Genomic DNA, 5822 nt, shown 5'->3' with positions numbered 1-5822 from the left:
CAACCGTTAGAAGATCATCTAGACTTTCATCGGCTCACTCAGAAGATGTGATCCTTGGAAAGAAAGACGATCCCATCAGAACAAGAGCATTCCTTAAGAACAATGCAGAATGTCAGTTACGTCTTGTTTCTTTGATCGAGCCAACTTCTATTGATCAAGCTCTAGAAGATCCAGACTGGATAATTGCCATGCAAGAAGAACTAAATCAGTTTACAAGGAATGATGTATGGGATTTGGTTCCTAGACCAAAAGGATTCAACATCATTGGTACTAAGTGGGTGTTCAGAAACAAGCTTAGCGAAAAGGGAGAAGTGGTAAGAAACAAAGTCAGACTGGTGGCTCAGGGATATAGTCAGCAAGAAGGGATTGACTATACAGAAACCTTTGCACCAGTGGCCAGGTTAGAATCTCTTCGCTTATTGATTTCTTTTGCCACTCAACATAACATCACTCTCTATCAGATGGATGTTAAGAGTGCCTTCTTAAATGGTTATATAGATGAAGAAGTCTATGTCCACCAACCTCCTGGTTTTGAAGACTTTAAGTCTCCAAAACATGTTTTCAAACTTAAGAAATCATTGTATGGTTTGAAGCAAGCTCCCAGAGCTTGGTACGAAAGATTAAGTTCTTTCCTTCTAGACAATGGTTTCACTAGAGGACAAGTGGACACGACTCTTTTCTGTAAAACGTCTAAGAAGGACATTTTAATTTGTCAAATTTATGTCGATGATATTATCTTTGGAACATCTAATGCTTCACTTGGAAAGGAGTTTGCTAAGTCTATGCAGGATGAATTTGAAATGAGCATGATGGGTGAACTCAAGTATTTCCTTGGGATTCAAATCAATCAAACTTCTGATGGAACCTATGTTCATCAAACGAAGTATGTGAAAGAACTTCTGAAGAAGTTTAATCTTTCTGAAAGCAGAGAAGCCAAAACTCCTATGCATCCAACATGTGTTCTAGTTAAGGATGAGGTAAGTAAGAAGGTAGATCAGAAGTTGTACAGAGGTATGATTGGATCTCTTCTATACTTAACTGCTTCTAGACCTGACATTCTATTCAGTGTTTGTTTGTGTGCTAGATTCCAATCAGATCCTAGAGAATCTCACTTAACTGCTGTTAAGAGAATTCTGAGGTATCTGAAAGGTACTACTAACGTTGGTTTAGTCTACAGAAGATCTAAAGAATACAACTTAGTAGGATTCTGTGATGCTGACTATGCTGGAGATAGGATTGAAAGAAAGAGTACTTCTGGAAGTTGTCAATTCCTTGGAAGTCATTTGATCTCCTGGTACAGCAAGAAGCAAGCTACCATAGCTCTCTCAACTACAGAAGCAGAATATGTTGCTGCTGCTGGATGTAGCACACAAATGCTATGGATGAAGAGTCAGCTAGAAGATTATCAGATATATGAGAGTAACATTCCTATTTTCTGTGATAATACTTCTGCTATATCTTTATCTAAGAATCCTATCTTACATTCCAAAGCTAAACATATTGAGATTAAACATCATTTTATGAGGGACTATGTTCAGAAGGGTGTTCTTTCTTTGAACTTTGTGGATACAGACCATCAATGGGCTGACATCTTTACAAAACCCCTTGCTGAAGATAGGTTTAAGTACATTCTGAAGAATATCAGTATGGACTTATGCCCAGAATGAGAAGATGAGAAGATCTTTGCATGAATACCTTCTGAAATGTGTTAGGACTAGGCAGCTATAAGAAGTTCTGATACTAATCAATTAGAATTTCTGATTCTGTTATTACTAACGTTTCATTGTCTAAGTTGATTCAGAAGCTCTTTTAAAGTAAAACAGCTGTCACTAGTCTTTCCAGAAAATGAACACGTGTTCACTATTTTTGGACAAGCATGCGTGCAGTTGAGGAGACGCCGCCCTAGGTAACTGTGCAAATCATTTCACTTTGTCACATTATCTCTCCTAACGTCATTTCTCATTAAATGCATATTGATGTAATTTTTTTTTGTAATCATTTTTTTTAAAACAGTTTTTCTTTTTACTTTATTTTATTTTCTTTTCAAACCGTTTAAATAACCCGCTTCATCTTCATTTCATCTTTTCTCTCTCTCTCTCTCTCTCTCTCCATTTGTGTATCTCTCTTTGCATTCGTCTCTTTCAAACTCTAGTTTGTGATCTGAAACCAAGCAACATCATCATGTATTCATCGTCAAGTTCATCAAGCCCAGTAGAAAGACTCTCTTCTACTCAGATTCTTCTCCGCAAGTATGGGTATGCTCCTCTGAAAACATGCATGATTCCCACTGACGAACTGGAAGTTCTCTGTGAATCTGCTGTGGACTTCAACAACCTAAGAGCAAACGGTTTTCTGTGTGATGCTAGAATATTAGCACAGGGATGGTCAAACTATCTCGATAGATTGGTTGGACCAATTTATCCTGAACTGGTGAAGGATTTCTGGGTACATGCAACGGTTACCCCAATTGCCATCATTTCCTTCGTGCTAGGGCATGAAGTGGTTATTACACAAAAGCTCATCAGGAAGCTATACAACCTGGATGACGAAAAAGGTTGCACCGGTCCTCAACCTGGAAGGGTTAACTGGTATCAGGTTGAACAACAAATCTCTCTTGCCTTCCGAACTGAATCTCATAAAACTGGTACTTTAAGGCCGTTTTATCAAGTGTGGGCTGAGATTATTCTGGGTTCTCTTCACCACAGGAAGAAGCTTTTCTCCTCCTCTGCCTACATCAGTCCTGATCACAAGTATACTCTCTTCTGCATTGGCAAAAAGATAGAACTCAACATCTCTCACATTCTGTTTGAGAATCTGAAGACTTCTATTGTTGAGTCAAGAGAAGAAGAAAGGGCAAAGTATCCTTATATTCCAAGGAACACTATTCCTTTCGCCAGAATGATATCTGACATTCTGACTGAAAGTAATTTACTGGATTCTATTAGGACCCTTGGAGCGTCCCAATTTCTTGGAGTTGTTCAAGGTCCCGTCTTCAATGGTGTGGATTTGTTCAGACTTGATCTCATCCAGACGGTATCTTCTGTTGGTACAAGCTTTCCAGATATTCTGTCAAGGAGAGTTCCTGTTGAAGGTTTTGCCACTTTGTTTCATTTAGAACTTCACAAGGCTGTCAAGCACCACTTGAAAGATTCTGTTAGGAAACAATCTGAAGTTGATCCTGCGTGGATCCGTGGTAGAGTGCTTCTGTCAAAAGCTGATCTTCAGAAGAAGGATCAGAAGAAACAACAGGCTAGGCTAAAAAGAAATGCTAAAGAAGATGAGGCCAAGCAAGCCAAGAAGCAAAGGATCACCTATGATCCTGACAAGGTGAACACTCCAGAATATCAGCAGAAGAAAATTAGAGATTCCTTTCGTACTCCCAGATCTGCAAATGCTCCTTCTGCAATTGTCTCTAGGCATGTTTTTACACCTCCTTTTGAACCACAAAATACCTTCACTATACAAAATTCTCTCTCACCTTCTCTTTCTACTCCTGTCTTAAACCCTACACCACTAAATATTCTTCCTCCAACTCCTTCTGACAAGCCATCCTCATCAACACCCATTATAATTATTCCTTCTTCACCTACTCCAATCACAGATATCCCTTCATCTTCAATCATTCCCACAGATATCCCATCCTCTTCAAACACTGCACCTCCATCGTCTCTATCCCATCCCCTAGCTACCAGAAAATCCAACCCTTACTGCCTTCTCTACCCTGACTACAAATTCACCTTCAACCCTCCTGAATCTGAACCTATCATTTGTCTGGAGTTGTTCAGAAGTGAAGTGATTAGCAGGCTGGACCTCTTGAGAGATGCTTTCCTCAATGGTCTTGATGATGTTTCTACGAGAAACCTCTGGAGAAGCTTTCACCAGGATTTTCAAGTAGGAGCTATGGGAGTACATAAGAGACTAGTGGCTGCTGCCCCTGGTTATGCTGGTTACCTTCTGGAGGGTGATAATGGTATCTACTATCATCCCCTAAGAAACAGGGTTGGTGTTGAGGAGAAGAGATTTGTGGATGAGCTGGAAGAAGCAAGAATTGCTGCTGCAATGGAAGCTAACCCTTGCAGGGAAATTGTGGTCTGGAGACCTTAATATCCTGTTCTCCTCGGAGATTTCAGGACTCTCTTTGAATTTCTGAGGGAAAACCCTTCTGAGAAAGACCCAAGCTTGGTCATTCCAGAAGTTGTTGACCCACCAGAAGTTGAAGGTCCTTCTGCTCCTAGGAATCTTGCTGCCATTCTTCAGGCACTTGAGAATGGAGATTCTGAGGTTCCTGCTGCAGAGTATGGAGTTGCTTCTATGGAAGAAGCAGATGCTGAAGATCATGTTGCTGAAACAATTCGTGTTGAGGAAAATCCTGCAAATGATCTGATCATGGAAGCTGCGGATCAGAATGCCATCCCTTTGGAAAGAAGTTGTGAAGCTTCTTCTGATGAACCTTCCCGTCTTGGAAGGACTTTGGAAGTTATTAAGAAGAACCAGGATGAGCAGAGATCAATCAACACTGAGTTTCGTGCTTTCATGGAAAGGCAGAATGAGAGCAACAGTGGGATTCATGATATGCTGGCCAAGATCATGTCGAAGCTAGGGTCATCTTAGATTGAGTCTTAGACTGTTTTCTTTTTGCTTTGCTGCATCTGTTTTTTCTTTGCATCTTCTTTTGCCCTTCCTCTTGTACTTCTGAACCTTTTCTCCATGCTTAATGAAAATTATCCTTTTTCTTCTATGTGTTTGTTGTGTTTTTCATCTGAATCTTTTATGTTTTTGATGTTATGACAAAAAGGGGGAGAAAAATGTGATAAATGATCTGATTTATTTTATCAGTTGCTGGGAGAAAGGCTCCACATTTCTAACAGAACTTGCAAAGTTCTATGTCTTTGAGTGTTGTCTTGCAGGAATTGAAGATCCTCTTTAAAGCTCAACATGAGAAGCAAAGAGATGGGGAAAAGCAATTCTATAAAGAATCAAGCTCTTGGAAATTGAAGCAAGCTGAGTGCTATAAAGCTTCAAGAATCAAAAGCAAGAAGGAAGAATGTTCTGATATTCTGATGATAGAATATACTTTCATTCTTATTCTTTATATGTTCTGATGCATGTTTTAGTTACAAAATATGCTCTGAAACATTTTATGTTTGTGTGCTCTGATACATAATTATATGTTCTGATACATATTTTATGTCCTGAATCATTCATGCTGACTTTTGTCGTTTAGTTTGTTCTGTAACATTTCAGGATGTAGAGATGCTCTGATGATGCTCTAGTACATTCAACAATGTTCTGATACAATCTAGCATGTAATGACTCAAGAAGATATTCAAGCTCTGAAGCTGTCCAATGGAAGCAAGACTCTAACCATCTTTTCGTGCTTATGGAACTCTTCCAAGACTCTAATGAAATCTGGTTTAACATCTTCCCAGAATTCTTTCACAAACCCCAAGTTTACTCCATCGGGACCAGGGATTTTTGAGTTGTCACAATCCCATACTGCTCTACGAATTTCGTCCTCAGTGAATTCTTTGACCAGCTTCATTGCCTCCACCTCCGATAATTGCTTGAAGTTTAGATTTGTGCCAATGATACCCTTACTTCTCGCCGAGAATTGATTCTCAAAGTGATCAAATTTGGCCTTTTTCGTATCTTCCACTCTTTCCACCCTTCTGCCATTCACATCAAGATACAACATTTCATTGTCTCTTCTCCTTTTATTGATGTAACCATGAAAGTATTTGGAATTTGCATCACCTTCCTTTAGCCATTTAATTCTAGACTTTTGCCATAATATGTTGCAATTTAAGTTCGACATCTTGTAT

This window comes from Vicia villosa, linkage group LG5 (assembly GCF_029867415.1).
Source record: "Vicia villosa cultivar HV-30 ecotype Madison, WI linkage group LG5, Vvil1.0, whole genome shotgun sequence".
Classification (NCBI taxonomy): Eukaryota; Viridiplantae; Streptophyta; class Magnoliopsida; order Fabales; family Fabaceae; genus Vicia; species Vicia villosa.
This window is presented reverse-complemented; position numbering follows the sequence as displayed.